The sequence below is a fragment of the Bubalus kerabau genome, chromosome 22 (genome assembly GCF_029407905.1).
Source record: "Bubalus kerabau isolate K-KA32 ecotype Philippines breed swamp buffalo chromosome 22, PCC_UOA_SB_1v2, whole genome shotgun sequence".
In the NCBI taxonomy this organism is placed as follows: domain Eukaryota; kingdom Metazoa; phylum Chordata; class Mammalia; order Artiodactyla; family Bovidae; genus Bubalus; species Bubalus kerabau.
This window is the reverse complement of record NC_073645.1, coordinates 4,794,327-4,813,142: the sequence shown is the minus strand read 5'-3', so window position 1 is coordinate 4,813,142 and position 18,816 is coordinate 4,794,327.

Sequence of the window (18,816 nt, the reverse complement as noted above, 5' to 3'; positions counted from 1 at the left end):
CTTTTTTGTGGAATCTAAAAACTGATACAAATGAATTTATTTTCAAAACAGGAAGAGATTCACAGACATAGAAAACAAACTTATGATCCCCAAAGGAGAAAGGGAGGTGTGGGTGAGGGATAAACTAGGAGGTTGGAATTAAATATACACATTCTATATATAAAATAAATAACCAACTAAGACCTATTTTATAGCTGCCATCAATATTTTGTAATAACCTGTAAAAGAAAAGAATCTGAAATGGAATATATATATATACACACACACATAAATATATTTGAAACTTATATATGCATGCATGCTAAGTCATGTCAGTCATATCTGACCCTTTGTGATGCTATGGACTGTAGCCCACCAGGCTCCTATGTCCATGGGATTCACCAGGCAAGAATACTGGAGTGGCTTGCCATGACCTCGTCCAGAGGACCTTCTTGAAGCAGGAATAGAATTTGCTTCTCTTATGTCTTTTGCGTTGGCAGGTGGGTTCTTTACCACTAACACCATCTGGGAGGTCCAAAAGTTATATATATGACTATGTATAAATTTATGTATATAAAACCAAATCACTGTGCTATACACCTAAAACTAGCATAATACTGTAAGCCAACTGGACTTCAATAAAAACTTAAAAAATAAAAACGATTCCTGAAAATTAGACTATCTAGATAAAATTTTAGAAATGAAAATCAGATTAAGGATAAGGGTGGAATGAAGTGGTAGTGGAGTGGAGGGGCAGGGGTGGTGTTTTGCAGGTCAACCTGAGGGATACATGTGGTGAAGGAATTGTCCTGTTAACGTTGATTCTGTATTTAGTGGTGGTAATATGAACCTATGGTTTTTCCAGTGGTCATGTATGGATGTGAGAGTTGGACTATAAAGAAAGCTGAGGGCCAAAGAATTGATGCTTTTGAACTGTGGTGTTGGAGAAGAAACTTGAGAGTCCTGTGGACTGCAAGGAGATCCAACCAGTTCATCCTAAAGGATATCAGTCCTGGGTGTTCATTGGAGTGACTGATTTTGAAGCTGAAACTCCAATACTTTGGCCAACTGATGCGAAGAGCATTGGAAAAGACCCTGATGTTGGGAAAGATTGAGGGCGGGAGGAGAAGGGGATGGCAGAGGATGAAATGTTTGGATGGCCTCTCCAACTCTATGGACATTGGTTTAGGTAGACTCCAGGAGTTGGTGATGGACAGGGAGGCCTGGCGTGCTGTGGTTCATGGGGTTGAAAAGAGTTGGACATGACTGAGGCACTGAACTGAACTGAATATGAACCTAAAATATATAATACAAATTTATCAAAGTAAAGCCACACATATAAATAAGTACAAGTAAAATGGGAAATTCAAATTATTTTAGTGGATTGAATGAATCTCATCCATTGTGCTATCATTTTACAAACTACTGCTTTTGAGAAAACGAGGAAGGCTTTCTCTATATTTCTTATACCTGCATGTAGATCTACAATTATTTCTATAATATGTCCAGTAAAATTATATCATTTAAAAATGTCATATTAAGAGTTAATTTATGATTCCATTTAAGATTCAGTTCAGTTCAGTTTAGTCACTTAGTCATGTCTGACTCTTTGAGACACGATGGACCACAGCACGTCAGGCCTCCCTGTCCATCACCAACCCTCAGAGTCCACCCAAACTCATGTCCATTGAGTCAGTGATGCCATCCAAACAACTCATCCTCTGAAGTCACCATCTGCAGTGATTTTGGAGCCCCCAAAATAAAGTCTGACACTGTTTCCACTGTTTCCCCATCTATTTGCCATGAAGTGATGAGACTGGATGCCATGATCTTAGTTTTCTCAATGTTTGACTTTAAGCCAACTTTTTCACTCTCCTCTTTCACTTTCAAGAGGCTTTTTAGTTCCTCTTCACTTTCTGCCATAAGGGTGGTGTCATCTGCATATCTGAGGTTATTGATATTTCTCCAGGCAATCTTGATTCCAGCTTGTGTTTCTTCTAGTCCAGCGTTTCTCATGATGTACTCTGCATATATGTTAAATAAACAGGGTGATAATATACAGCCTTGATGTACTCCTTGTCCTATTTGGAACCAGTCTGTTGTTCCATGTCCAGTTCTAACTTGCTTCCTGACCTGCATACAAATTTCTCAAGAGGCAGATCAGGTGGTGTGGTATTCCCATCTCTTTCAGAATTTTCCATAGTTTATTGTGATGCACACAGTCAAAGGCTTTGGCATAGTCAATAAAGCAGAAATAGATGTTTTTCTGGAACTCTCTTGCTTTTTCCATGATCCAGTGGATGTTGGCAATTTGATCTCTGGTTCCTCTGCCTTTTCTAAAACCAGCTTGAACATCTGGAAGTTCACAGTTCACATATTGCTGAAGCCTGGCTTGGAGAATTTTGAGCATTACTTTACTAGCATGTGAGATGAGTGGAATTGTGCAGTAGTTTAAACATTCTTTCGCAATGCCTTTCTTTGGGATTAGAATGAAAACTGAACTTTCCAGTCTTGTGGCCACTGCTGAGTTTTCCAGATTTGCTGGCATATTGAGTGCAACACTTTCACAGCATCATATTTTAGGATTTGAAATAGCTCAACTGAAATTCCATCCCCTCCACTAGCTTTGTTCATAGTGATGCTTTCTAAGGCCCACTTGACTTCACATTCCAGGATGTCGTGCTCTAGGTCAGTGATCACACTATCATGATTATCTGGGTCATGAAGATCTTTTTTGTACCGTTCTGTGTATTCTTGCCACCTCTTTTTAATATCTTCTGCTTCTGTTATGTCCATACCATTTCTGTCCTTTATTAAGCCCATCTTTGCATGAAATGTCAGAGAAGGCAATGGCACCCCACTCCAGTACTCTTGCCTGGAAAATCCCATGGGCGGAGGAGCCTGGTAGGCTGCAGTCCATGGGGTCACTAAGAGTCGGACACGCCTAACGACTTCATTTTCACTTTTCACTTTCATGCATTGGAGAAGAAAATGGCAACCCACTCCAGTGTTTTTGCCTGGAGAATCCCAGGGACGGGGGAGCCTGGTGGGCTGCCGTCTATGGGGTCGCACAGAGTCAGACATGACTGAAGTGACTTAGCAGTAGCAGCAGTTGCATTAAATGTTCCCTTGGTATCTCTAATTTTCTTGAAGATATCTCTAATCTTTCCCATTCTATTGGTTTCCTCTATTTCTTTGCACTGATCACTGAGGAAGGCTTTCTTATCTCTCCTTGCTATTCTTTGAAACTCTGTATTCAAATGGGTATATCTTTGCTTTTCTCCTTTGCTTTTTGCTTATTTCTTTTCACAGCTATTTTGGTGTTTTTTTTTTTTTTTTTTTTTTTTTTGCATTTCTTTTTCTTGGGGATGGTCTTGATCCCTGTCTCCTGTACAATGTTATCAACCTCTGTCCATAGTTCATCAGGCACTGTGTCTATCAGATCTGATTCCTTGAATCTATATGTCACTTCCACTGTATAATCATAAGGGATTTGATTTAGTTCATAAATCTAGTGGTTTTCCCTAGTTTCTTCAATTTCAGTCTGAATTTGGCAATAAGGAGTTCATGATTTGAACCACAGTCAGCTCCCAGTCTTATTTTTGCTGACTGTATAGAGCTTCTCCATCTTTGGCTGCAAAGAATATAATCAATCTGATTTCAGTGTTAACCATCTGGTGATGTCCATGTATAGTCTTCTTTTTTGTTGTTGGAAGAGGGTGTTTGCTATGATGAGTGTGTTCTCTTGGCAAAACTCTATTAGCCTTTGCCCTGCTTCATTCTGTACTCCAAGACCAAATTTGCCATTTAAGAATCATTTCAGTTCAGTTCAGTCTCTCAGTCATGTCTGAATCTTTGCAACCCCATAAATTGCAGCATGCCAGGCCTCCCTGCCCATCACCTGCACCCAGAGTTCACTGAAACTCATATCCATCTAGTCAGTGATGCCTTCCAGCCATCTCATCCTCTGTCATCCCCTTCTCCTCCTGACCCCAATCCATCCCAGCATCAGAGTCTTTTCCAATGAGTCAACTCTTCGCATGAGGTGGCCAAAGTACTGGAGTTTCAGCTTTAGCATCATTCCCTCCAAAAAACCCCTGTAAAAATATCCAAGTTAAATTATTTTTTATAATTATACCTAGTCCGTATCATCTTTAGATCATAGGCCAGACAACTTACAGCAGCTTAGACAAATAATGTATGGTCATGCCTGTTTTGAACAGTGAATATTCAAATTTATGGAAAATAATCTCAAAAGTTAGAATCAATTGTATTTGTTTAAAAAATAGCATTTCAACTAGGTAGAATTGTTTATCTTTAAAGACAAGATAATTTAATATTCTATTTTATATTCTATTCTATTTATCAATTTTTATGATGAGCAAAATGCAAAACTGTGCCTAAATACACCCACTTGCCATAGTTTCTTTTATGGTTTATTTAGAGACTAATAACTAAAGCAATTTTAACTCCTAAGAGTTTCTTAAGCATCTTCACACATAATATTTCTGAAAACAAAAAACTACAGATTCAAAAATGATTTTAACATTTTTCATTCTCTTTTAAGTGGTTATTATATTTAGCAACCTGGAGAGCCTCTGGTCCTTAAGCAATGCTAATGTAGTTATCTGAAAATTATTTTTTTTTGTAGTTATTTATAAAACTCTCTCTTTGGTTGAAAAAAGAGAGCAGTAGCTTTTATCTTTATGGTCTTTAAGAAGGGAGTGATGAGAGGGTAATTAAAAGGTTAATTATGAGGAAGTTTAATCTGTGGCCAACAAGTGCAATTATTATTTTTCATAAAATTAAAATCTTGTATCTTTGAACTGTGCTCATAAAAGTTCACAAAGCCCTAGAGATTGGGACTGTTGACATTGTGAGCTCTTCATTTAATTCTAGCCAATATAACTATATAGGAATGGTTCCTGGAATAAGACTAGAAATATTTTATCCTACCTTCTATTTTTATTAAAGCTTAAGACCAGGGATGTTTAGCTAGTTATCTCATAAGGTCATAAGTTATAGGCCTAAAATGCAAAATCAAGCTCAAATCCCATTACAAGTTATTTTATGAAGAATATTATGTCTTAAGTCAGTATTTTGGCAACCATTGTTAGAATTACTGATTATCTTTACACTGTTGTTGTTGTTTAGTTGTGTCTGACTCTTTTGTGACCCATGGACTGTAGACATCTAGGCTCCTCTGTCCGTGAGATTCTCCAGGCAAGAATACTAGAGTGGGTTGTCATTTCCTTTTCCAGGGGATCTTCCTGACACAGGGATTGAAACTGTATCTCCTGCATTTCAGGCATACATGACATAAATACATGTTTGCATAAGTATTAAATGTGACTCAATGGCCTCATCTCACTTCAAGTTGTACTTTAAAAAAAAATTTAATTTATTCTGTTCTTTTTGTTTGAGGTAAATCAAGTAAATTAGCATTCATTTTTTGACTTATTACTTATTTATGAAATGCTATTCACCTGTCTACCTACCTATCTATGTATGTACTCTATGTATCTGGGCATGTAGATGAGAATTTGTTGCTTAAGATATCTGGTATGTGGTACTTTGTTATACAGTCCTAGCAAATTAATACACTGGAAAGACATGCTAATGATTTACCATATATCTATTGGTAACATTTCATTGGCTAAAACTCAGTCATTGGCCTCATTTCACTTCAAGTTGTACTTTAAACCATTATCTTTTATGTGTAAAGAATAAAATGGTAGAAAAATATGTGTTGGTGGGAATATAATGTATTTGGTTTTCCAACAGATAAAGTATTGTTTATGCCTTCAACAAGGCCAGGTATAGTTTGGAAGTATAGTTCGGAAGTTTCGAATCCAAAATTTCTTTTACTCTCTTCCCTGTTAACAGGGAACACACAAAATGAATAAGAGTAGTCTCCAGGGGGCACAAGGAGCTGAGTACTAATCCTTCCTTAATCGTCTGTTGTCAGGAAGCATTTAACAGGAGGCTTCCTGTGTGCTGTTTTGGATCTGTCAAGAATCCTCTGTTCCTTATTAATTCCTGAATATTCAGGAATTAAGAGGAGAGGAAAGCCTCTCCCAAGACTGATGGATCCAGGCATTTCCTTTCTTAGTTTTTCAATAAGGTGATAAGTACCCTCTTCCTTCTTGTGAATCATACGGTAAGAGTGATTCTTTACAACTCTCTGTCTTTAATATGGATCACCTATGAGTCTGAGTGAACTTCGGGAGTTGGTGATGGACAGGGAGGCCTGGCGTGCTGCGATTCATGGGGTCGCAAAGAGTCGGACACGACTGAGCAACTGACCTGATCTGATCTGATGTTTTGTAAGTCTGGAATTTTAATCTTTATCTTTGCTGAGAATAACTACAATATATATGCCCACACCATGTTGATTAAAATGCCTTTTTTCCATCAGAGCTTTGATCCCCATGTCTTGCTTTCTTTCTCTCTCTCTCTCTCTCTCTCAGGCTATTTCTCTGGAGCGCAGAGGTCCTCTGAGTTCAATTTCCTGCCTGGGCTTCTAAGACCCTCTCAAGAAGGCACTCTGGACCTTTGCCCCATCAACAGGGTGCCTGAGGCCTCCGTGAACAGAGCAAGCTCTGTGCCAGGGGCTTTATTGGCTTTCTGCATAAACCAAGGAATATCAGCCTCTTTCTCTCTCCTTTACTTTCTTATTGGTCGACTCCGGACCACCAGGTTAAGGTCCATTAAAGGACCTCAACGATCTATTTATTGTACAAATTTAGAAAGCTTGCTTAGCTTCTCTAAATACCCGTTTCTTTTCTGTAAAATAAGGATTCTTGCGTCTACCTCACACAAAGAATTAGATCATGTATATCAAGCATCTTATCACAAACTGATTTTTCACAAGCTTTGTCGTGTTGAAACCTTCATCATTATCTCTGCTTCACTTTGCCTGCATAGAATAAGTAAATCAACCTATCACAGTCCACAGGGTCACAAAGGGTTGGACACAACTAAGCACACACACCCAACTTTGTTACTTCTATCTTCTAAATAATTCTGGTCTTATATTCTATTTCTTCTGTCAATATTTTGGTTAGAAACTTATCATTTCTTATTTGAATTTATACTGACTTTCACATAATCTTTAATTTTACTCTTTACATTAGTTCCAGTTTAATTTTAAAAACACACCTGGGTGGCTTCCCAGGTGGCTCAGCAGTAAAGAATCCACCTGCCAATGCAAGAACACATATAACAAACACAACATTGTAAAGCAAATATCTTCCAATTAAAAATAAATTTTAAAAAAGTACCAAATCATATCAATTGCCTCTTTTAATATCTTGAATGACTTCCTCATCATCTCTTGAATTTAATGCATGTTCTTTATCTAAAAACCTGACATTATCTCACTCTTCTTAGATACAAGATGGTCTTTCAAAAGTTTAAACAATTGGCTAAAACTTCAACATTCTTGGTATTGTTGTTGTTCACTTGCCAAATTATGTCTCTTTGCGACCCCATGGACTGCAGCACTCCAGGTTTCCCTGTCCCTCACCATCTCCTGGAGTATGCCCAAGTTCATGTCTGTTGAATCAGTGATGCCATCCAATCATCTCATCCTCTGTTGCCCTCTTCACCATCTACCCTCAATCTTTCCCAGCATCAGGGTCTTTTCCAATAACTACCTCTAAATAGCAAGAGCTTTGTAAAACTCTTATTGCATAATTTACAAATTTCCTTGAAGTACCTATATAATATCCTTTCCAGTCCACTCACCAAACAGCAAACTTCCTAAAACTTTAAGGCAGTTTGAATTATTGTAAATTTATTTGGAATTATATTATTGTAATTTGGATTTTAAATCTAATTTTGCATTAATATTGTTGAAGTAATTTGAAAATTTAGTTTATAAATATATAGCTAATTAGTATATAATTTAGGGAGCTGATGATGCACAAAACCCACAAAGGATTAGCTATTATTAGCCTATTAATGACATATTCTTTCCAAAAATTTTTGTTTATCATGCTAACCATTTGTTTACTCATATTTCAATCAATATTTTCATAAGTAAATGTTCTTACAGAAAATGTAGCTGGTATATTTTTTAACTTTTATTTTATATTGGAGTGTAGCTGATTAACAGCAAAGGGACTCAGCCATACATACACATGTACTTATTCCCTCCAAAAGTCTCCTAAAATGTGGCTATTTTTAAAATTTGTTTTTTAAATTTACTTATACAATTTTTTTAAAAAATTTAAAAATTTATTGTTCTTCCAGTTTTGTTGAAGACCTAAATGACATATAGCACTGTGTAAGTTTAAGGTGTACACTGTAATAATCTGACTTACATACATCATGAAAAGATCTAAACTACAATAAGTTTGGAGCACATCCATCAGCTCATATAAAAATAAAATTAAAGAAATATACAAAATTTTTCCTCATGATGAGAACAATTAGGATTTACCCTCTTAACCACTTTCATGTATAATGTAGAGCAATGTTAATTATACTTATCATGTATTTAAACTTATTTGTCTTATAACTGAAAGTTTGTGCTTTTTGACTCTCTTCTTCCAATTTCCCCTTCCCCCACTCCCTGCTTCTGATACCCACAAATTTGAACTTTCTGTGAGTTTGTTTGTGTCTGTTTTTGATATATAATTGACTTACAACATTATGTTGCTTCCTGGTACATAACATAGTGATTTGATATTTCTATACATTTCAAAATGATCCTCATGATAAGTCTAGTTGTCATATGTCACCATAAAAAATATTACATAATTATTGACTTATACTCCCAAGTTATATTCTTATATTTTATACTGACTCATTTCTTTTATAAATGAAAGCTCATACCTCTTTATCTCCCTCACCTATTTTTCTCCTGCTTCCTCTGTCAATAACCTATATATTCTCTGTATCTATAACTCTGTTTCTGTTATGTTTGCTCATTTGTTTTGTTTCTTGGACTTGCCTGGTGGCTCAGACAGTAAAGTATCTACCTACAGTGTGGGAGACCCATGTTTGATCCCTGGGTCGGGAAGATCCCCTGGAGAAGGAAATAGCAACCCACTCCAGTACTCTTACCTGGAAAATCCCATGGATGGTGGCGCCTGGTAGGCTGCAGTCCATGGGGTCGCAAAGAGTCAAACATGACTGGCCGACTTCACTTTCCTTTCCTTTCCTTTTGTTTCTTAGATTCCATATATGATTGAAATCATACAGTATTTCTTTGACTTATTTCAATTAGCATAATACTTTCCATGTCCAACCATGTTGTTGCAAATGGCAAAATTTCCTTCTTTTTAAGGCTGAAATGAACATAAAGATGCATATATCTTTTTGAATTAGTGTTCTGTTTTCCTCAGACTAATATGTACCTAGAAATGGACTTGCTGGATCATTTTGTATTTCTTCATTTACTTCTTTGAGGAATTTTCATAGTGACTGGATCAGTTTACGTTCCCACCAACGGTGCACAAGGGTTCCCTTTTTTCTATATTCTTGCCACTTGCTATTTGTTGTATTTTGATAATGGCCATTCTGACAGGTGTGAGTTGATATCTCACTGTGGTTTTCATTTGCATTTTATTGATGATAAGTGATGTTGAGCATCTTTTCATGTGCCTGTTGGCCATCTGTATGTCTTCTTTTGAAATATGTCTACTCCTTGGTGGCTCAGACGGTAAAGCATCTGTCTATAACGCGGGAGAGCCAGGTTTGAGCCCTGGGTTGGGAAGATCCCCTGGAGAAGGAAATGGCTATCCACTCCAGTACTATTGCCTGGAAAATCCCATGGACAGAGGAGCCTGGTAGGTATAGTCTATGGAGTCGCAAAGAGTTGGACACGACTGAGCAACTTCACATAATTCACAAGTCCTTTACCCATTTTTAAAATCAGATTTCTTGGGTTTTGTTTAATTGTATTAGTTCTTTGTATTTTTTCTTTTTTTTTAAGATATTAACCCTTAATCAGATATATCCTTCCAAGAAAAGTTTCCCTTGACTGGTACAGTTCACTTGATTGCTTTAACTGTGTTGTTGCTCTCTCATGATGTTGCATATCTAAAGAACTTCACCAAATGCTTCGCAGGATTTTTCAGTCTTGCAATTCCTAGGCTGTTCCTGAATTCCTCTATCTGAGTGCTTAAAACTTACCTCTTCAGTCTTCTACCAACTATTCCTTACTGACTTCTGTCATCTCTCAACTTCAGGAGGTTCTCTTGGATAAATTTTTATTTTGTTTTGGTTTGTCTGTACTTTTACCAAGATCAATTGTCCAAATCCCTCTCTTGGAGTCTCTACCTTTTGAAAGGCAAATATGCAACTGCCCCACCACCTCTGGAAGTACACATTCTTCTAGAGCCTTTCCTGGTGGCTCAGGGGGGTAAAGAATCTGCTGAGTCAGGAATATCCCTTGGAGAGGGGAATGGCTACCCATTCCAGTATTCTTGCCTGGAGGATTCCATGGTTAGAGGAGTATTTTGCATGTTTTGCAATTTTTTATTCAGATTTTACCACAGTAGGCAGTGAGTTATTGACAGTTATGAAAAAGAAGGATGCAGCAAATATTGCAAATTTTTCTATGAATTATAAATGATTGGAAAATGGTATAAACAAAATTATATCATAGCTGGCTGACAAACAATACTGGTTTAATATACTACTCAAAAAGTAATAGGCAAATTATTTGTAAAGAGATTTATTTTTCAAAACTTAGATGATTAAAAATATTATTGTCTCATGGAATGTGTTTGTGTACACTTACTGTTAGAGAGGAAATAATGATGCCATATGTTTACATAATGCTTAAAGCATTTTCACATATTCTTTGAGTTCGGAGTTTATAACAATACTGTTAAAAAGGTAAGACCACTGTTTTTAAACCCTGTTTCTTGCTGAAGAAAACAAACCACACAATAATTACTTCATTATGGTTTCAATGAAAGTAGCTATATAGAATTTAAATTCAGTTTTTGCCCATTATCCATTCCTATCACCTATCTTCTTTAGAGGGCATTATGATCATAAATAAAGTGTTTCACTTTCTTTTTTCCATCTCTACCACATAACACATAAGTTTAATACTAAATGATTTCTTTCCTAAGCTTTCTTTATCACCAGCAATCCTACAGTTGTATTTTGCCAAATATATTTTTACAAGACTTACCTATCCTCTTCTTTTCAGGTGAAGGACTGCAAATGATATGTTAGTCCAAATATTTGAGATAAACCATAATTATTCCAAAATGTACACCTATTATCTGATTTTTTAAACTAATTATTCTGTCACAGAAATTTCTATAACCCACATCTTTGGGTTCCTATTGTGAGTTCAAAATTTTGTATAAGTGCTTTGCTTTAGACTAGCTCAGTTGTCATTAAAAAAGAAGGTTGCTATTTTGAATTTATAGAGGTCATTGCCATGTGGGAGAAGTAATGCATATTTTGACGAATTTCAGGCACATAATAGAAGAAAAAATGTTTAAGCTGTCAGAGTTGATTGCTCATTTTTGGAAGAGCAATAAATATGTGTTGGTCAGATAACAACTTGTGAAATAACAGAGTAATGAGCAGGCATCAAAAAAGCAAACTTTTCAATAAAGTAATTACTTCTAGGGTAATGTGCATCAAGTGTGCCTATATTTCTTTGGCATCAAATTTTCTGGACCACTTTTCTCCTTTTATATCTACAGGAAACATCCAATCATGTGTGATATTTCCTCACAGACAAAAGTAGGTGTTTTTCACTGTGGATTTCCTGTCAGAAGCAGTCAGCAGCCTGTCAAGTAAATCTATATTTGTCCATTGAAACAAGGACTGGAAATTACTAATTGCAGGAGCATGAAATGACCAGGGAGAAGGACAAACATCCAGAATCATAAGACTGAAATGATAGAAAAATCAGCCGATTTCAAATTTTCACTTTGCTTTGTAAGCTAAGACTGTTGAGGCAACGATTTTTACTATAATGAAGTAATAACTTAAAGGAAAATATTTAAAATATGAATAGCTTTCTAGTTAGTTACTTAATTTATTAAAAAATTACTTGCTGAACAATTATAAACCTGGTTTCAGTATACAGAAGGACATAAAAAAATGACACAGGTCAAAGTGATAATGACATTAATTATTCAAGTATTAAATATAATTCAAGATAGATTGTGCTTTGAGTATCACACAAACTTTAGTTCAACTCATTAGTTTTGTGACCTTGGTTAATTAATTCTACATGACATATAATTAGCATACTAAAATTGCAAATATTTAAAGTGTGCAATTTAATAAAGTTTTCACAAATGTTAATTCTCACGAAACCATCATTACAATAAAGACAATGAAAATACCATCACCCCCAGGAGTTTCCTCATGCTCTTTGGTAACCACTCCTACCTGACACACTTGTCCCCTCACCACCCATCTCATGCCCAAGCAGCAATATCTGATTCTCTCACTATAGATAAGTTTTGCATTTTCTAGAACTTTATATAGTGGGGTCATACAACATGAACTTTTTTTCCTGACTTCTTTCACTCAGCATAATTTTTGAGATTCATCTACACTGTTCTCTGTATCACTAATTCATCCCTTTCAAGTGTGTATATATATGTGTGTGTATATATATATATATATATATATATATATATTTCAATTGTATATATATATTATTCCATTGTATATATATTTTTATGTATTTCTTTATGGATAGACAAATTGTCTAGCTTGTGGTTGACAATAAATATTTTTTTCTCCTTTTCTGACACAAACTTTAGATTCCTTAGTCATTCTCCAAGAAGAGTTAACAAGTAGAATAATGTTTGAAATTTATGACTTCTCCATTGTATGTGAATAAATTAGGATTTCATGTACATAGTAATTGCTGTAAGTTTAATTTGCTTGAATATTTTTTATCATACCTGATTTTTCCAGTCTATTTATAATATTCAAACTGGGACATATGCTGTGACTTTATAAGGCTCTATCTAAACCTTTCAGCTCATTTCTTAATCATTTAAAATTGGTTAGTCCTTTCCAGTGGCTCTTGTGGTCAGGAAGGCAATGTAAATGACCAAAGAAAACTGAGAAGTCTACCAATTAAGTCTATAAGTAGTTGTCATGCAAAAATACAGGCCAATTATTTTTCTAGAGAAATTATATGTGAGGTGTTTTTATAGGAAAATTTCAGATCATTACAGGATAGCAAGAAATTTAAACAAAATAAAATGGTCATATATATGTGTGTGTGTTACAGTTTTGTAATTGAACTATAACATGTGAAATGTGTATATTTATATTATAAATGTATAGTCTCCAGTATAACTATTTCTTCTGACCTAATTATTGGCCAATGAATTAAATGCAGATCATGAGATATGACGATGCTATGACTCACAGAGCTAACTAATATTTATTCAACTCGTGCAAATTTATATTAATCCTATTCAAGTAATAGCCCTTGAATAATTTTAATCTTATGAAAAGTCTTACTAATTTATATGCATTTTTTTATCTCTTATTCAAAACCCAACTGCAATATGTGAGGTTGTGTTATAATTTCAGGATACTAAAAGGTAACAAGCTGTTTGTTAATAAAGAAAGAGAACGTCATGGACTCAGTAATTAGGATAAACTTGGAATACTAAATATATATAATATTAAATTTATCCATGCACTCTATATGTTAGCAAAATTGATTATTCATATCCCACACTTTTTTTGCAAGGCTTATATAACAGAGTTTCAATTCAGAACATAAATTTATAAAACATATAATAAATTTCTTAAAATATTAATTTTCTTGTATCCCTGAATCAGTGGTCCAAGATTCATTTTAATTAAAGAAAATTGTTAATATTCCATCTTATTGAGATTAAAAAATGAGCAACTATGGATTATTTAGCAAAAAGATAAAAATCACAAATGCAATGAGGCAATGATACAGAATCAATACATTCAGAAGCTCTACCTGCAGTGAGTCAGATTCTACAGAGAGCACAATTTGACCTAGAAAATAAACTACTTCCTGTGTTACTCAGAATTGTTTTATTAAAATAAGCAATTAATGCACTGAATACCTTCTGCTTGCCTATACAAATCCACTTTCCACCTTTCTCCACACTTTTAGGGGCTGACCCACAATAAATAAAATTTCTCAAACTTACAACAAACTCTTTCATGTTTCGGTTTGCAGGGGTGGGGTTGGGTTTGTTTTTCTTCTGTTTTTAACCTTTCCCCCCAATTTTCCATTAGAATAGTTCCTACAAATGAATTTCATTTCTCACTGAGTGCCTACCTTCCCAGGGCAGGTAGCCACTGGCTTTGTTTCCTTCCAGCAGTACTTTTATTATGGGTATTAAGACTTTTCTTTGTATAATACATTGCATCTGTGTTTTCAATTTTTCAATAAATACTTCAACCTGGCAAAAAAAAAAAAAAATTTCTCATCTTTTACCTGCTTATTGGATTGTGTCAACAAAAAAGTCCAGGAGAAAATCTGAGTGATGAAATCATCAAAAATAACCAATCATAAAGATTGCATATATTAATATAATTGCTATATGAAATAAATAATTAATAATAAATACATAGTTAATAATTAATATACATATAATAAAAGCAATTGCAGTTATTTATTAGAAAAATATAAAGATTTATTGTTAGCATACATTTTATTGTTAATAAATGGGCAAAACTGAGAGGAATAAATCTCAAGAAACTAAAATGTTAAAATTAGTAGAGAGCAACTTTGGACTTCTTAGGTGACTCAGTAGTAAATAATCTTCCTGCAATAGAGGAAATGAGGGTTCAATCCCTGGGTCAGGAGGACACCCTGGAGAAGGAAATGGCAACCCACTCTAGTATTCTTGCATGGAAAATCCTGGACAGAGGAGACTGGCAGGCTCCAGTCAGTCCATGGGGTCACAAAAGAATTGGACAAGACTTAGAGACTAAACAGCAACAGAGAAGGACTTTAATACACTATATTAACATATTTATGTTTAAACTTAAAATAAATTATAATTATGGTCTGAGTCCAAGTCAGTGAATTACAATTTTAATTTAAAAAGAATAGAGTTTATATTGATGACTTCTCCCACATTTCATCCTGTTGCATGTAACACGTTGAGGGTTGAGGATGGAGTAAAAACACAGCAAAAGTTTGACTATGTAAGAGAGTCCCTTCTAAAAAAAATATATATATATATATATATATGTAGTGACAGGAGATAATAGTAAACAACTCAGCACATGGAGTTAGTAGAAAAGTGTTGACTTCAAAAAAATCAACATTATCCATTACACTAAGTTTGTGAGTGTGTATATGTGTGAATAAAGAGGTGGTATCTGAAAACTTGATCACATAGCTCATTTAGAATATTTCATGTGTTAGAATACAATAGAGAATACAATAAAGAAGAGACCGTGAAATGAAAAGAGCATCTCAAATATCAAAATAAATAACAAACATAAGGAAATGGTACAGAATAGAACAAACAGAACAACGAAACAAAATAGCACAAACACACTGTATAGGTGGGAATTTAGTGGTGAAATTGGCAGAGTATTAACTTTTTAACTAGTTATATTAACCAAAATAGCCAATTTGACATTAAAACACTAGTCTAGTTTCATGCTAGTATATACTTCAGTGCCTATTGAATAGTACAATGTGATAGACATTTTCAAATTAATAAATCCAAAATAGCGTTGTGACTCTTATCATCTTCTTAAACCTATTAAATATTCTAGTTTGCCCCATGTTAATACATAAAAGATCTTCACGACCCAGATAATCACGATGGTGTGATCACTCACCTAGAGCCAGACATGTTGGAATGTGAAGTCAAGTGGGCCTTAGACAGCATCACTACGAACAAAGCTAGTGGAGGTGATGGAATTCCAGTTGAGCTATCCCAAATCCTAAAAGATGATGCTGTGAAAGTGCTGCACTCAATATGCCAGCAAATTTGAAAAACTCAGCAATGGCCATAGGACTGGAAAAGGTCAGTTTTCATTCCAATCCCAAAGAAAGGCAATGCCAAAGAATGCTCAAACTACTGCACAATTGCACACATCTCACACGCTAGTAAAGTAATGCTCAAAATTCTCCAAGCCAGGCTTCAGCAATACGTGAACCGTGAACTTCCAGATGTTCAAGCTGGTTTTAGAAAAGGCAAAGGAACCAGAGATCACATTGCCAACATCCACTGGATCATCAAAAAAGCAAGCGAGTTCCAGAAAAACATTTATTTCTGCTTTATTGACTATGCCAAAGCCTTTGACTCTGTGGATCACAATAAACTGTGGAAAATTCTGAAAGAAATGTGAATACCAGACCACCTGACCTGCCTCTTGAGAAACCTATATGCAGGTCAAGAAGCAACAGTTAGAACTGGGCATGGAACGACAGACTGGTTCCAAATAAGAAAAGGAGAGCGTCAAGGCTGTATATTGTTACCCTGCTTATTTAACTTCTATGAAGAGTATATCATGTGAAACACTAAGCTGGAAGAAGCAAAACCTGGAATCAAGATTGCCTGGAGAAATATCAATAACCTCAGATATGCAGATGACACCACCCTTAAGGCAGAAAGTGAAAAGGAACTAAAAAGCCTCTTGATGAAAGTGAAAGAGGAGAGTAAAAAAGTTGGCTTAAAGCTCAACATTCAGATAACGAAGATCATGGTATCCGGTCCCATCACTTCATGGGAAATAGATGGGTAAACAGTGGAAACAGCATCAGACTTTATTTACTTGGGCTCCAAAATCACTGCAGGTGGTGACTGCAGCCATGAAATTAAAAGATGCTTACTCCTTGGAAGGAAAGTTATGACCAACCTAGACAGCACATTCAAAAGCAGAGACATTACTTTGTCAACAATAGTCCATCTAGTCGAGGCTATGGTTTTTCCAGTGGTCATGTATGGATGTGAGAGTTGGGCTGTGAAGAAAGCTGAGTGCCGAAGAATTGATGCTTTTAAACTGTGGTGTTGGAGAAGGCTCTTGAGAGTCCCTTGGACTGCAAGGAGGGCCAACCAGTCCATTCTAAAGGAGATCAGTCCTGGGTGTTCATTGGAAGGACTGATGCTAAAGCTGAAAGTCCAATACTTTGGCCATCTCACGTGAAGAGTTGATTCATTGGAAAAGACCCTGATGCTGGGAGGGATTGGGGGCAGGAGGAGAAGGGGACGACAGAGGATGAGATGGCTGGATGGCATCACTGACTCGATGGACTTGTGTTTGAGTGAACTCCAGGAGTTGGTGACGGACAGGGAGGCCTGGTGTGCTGCGATTCATGAAGTCGCAAAGAATCGGACACCACTGTGCAACTGAACTGAACTCAACTCAACTGAAATTAAATGTAAAAAATAATTTGATACCCATTCTGGAATGTATATATTTAACTTCCTTCTAAACATCTGTATGTTTAAGTCTCTGGATATAATATGCACATAATTGAACATACCTTCCTTTCAGGTATTTTCTTATGGCAGTAGTCACTACCATAAGAACATTTTATACCACTACTATTCACTTAGGACAGAAAGCTCCAGGCCATCATTTAATTTTCTGACCTACGAAACTGCCACAGAACACATTTTTTTTTCTTTTTTAAAAAAAGTCCTCTAGATTCTACCCAAATTCTAAGTATTTTTTTAAAATACTTTTTTAAAATATTTTTTAAAAATACTTATTTCTCCTGGCCTTGTATTTGCCATTGCTTTTGTTTAGATCCTGAAAGGCTACTGCCTGGACCTGTGCAGTAGATTTATAACTAGCCTCTTGCTCCCTTTGCATATTTAATATCCATGATTGTCCCCAAAGGACTCATTTACGATAGAATGGGATTACATGTGCCTTTTTAGAAAAGTTAATTCATGTTTGATATTTTATAGCATGCATTAAAAACTGCAATCTAATTTCAACCTATATTTCTACCATCACCTTAACTCCAATCACATTTTCTTAGAAATTTCCCAGTGGGGAAAGACAATATTATCCTATTGGGAGATAAGACACGGATGTATCATAGCATTTATTATATTGTTTGTAATTATTTGCCTGACCTCTCAATAAGTGAAAGAATCAGTGTTTTATTGATCTTCACAATAGCTGAAGTCTGAGGAATGTGTAACTTGTTAGGCACTTAATAATTGTGTTTTGAATTAATGAATTATTTATTCAGTCTTATAAACTGTTTATTGCTCTTGAAATAAATAAAAGCAATTACAAGTTTTTACTAACCCAGTTATATTATAAATAAGCATTATCATATTATGATAGCTATGTCATATTATTTACCTGGCTTGATTAAATTATTCCATTAGAAGCTTCTAATTTATTGAAATATACTGGATATTTCAATAGTACTATACAAGGGCATTCAACATCTATGATAATGCTTCTTCAAGAATTACATTATTTAAGAAACAAATCTGATTGTACTTTCTCAGCAAACAGAAATCCTGAAGTGTACTGTCTAATAGAATAACCACTGACTACCTGTGACTATTTACATTTAAATTAATTAAAATAAGATTAGACATTCAGTTCTTTGGGCTCCTCTGTCCATGGGATTCTCCAGGCAAGAATACTGGAGTGGATAGGCATTCCCTTCTCCAGCAGATATCCCTGACCCAGGTTTTACACTCGGATCTCCTGCATTGCAGGCAGATTCTTTACCAACTGGGCCACCAGGAAGCCCTCTTTGGTCACACTCAGTAACAATATTTCAGGTATTCTTTGTCCCATAAAGCTAATGGTTGCTGAACTATGCAGTTACAAAATATTCTCATTACTGCAAAAAGTTCTGTTGAAAAATACTGATCTAGCAAGAAAAAAATACAAAAG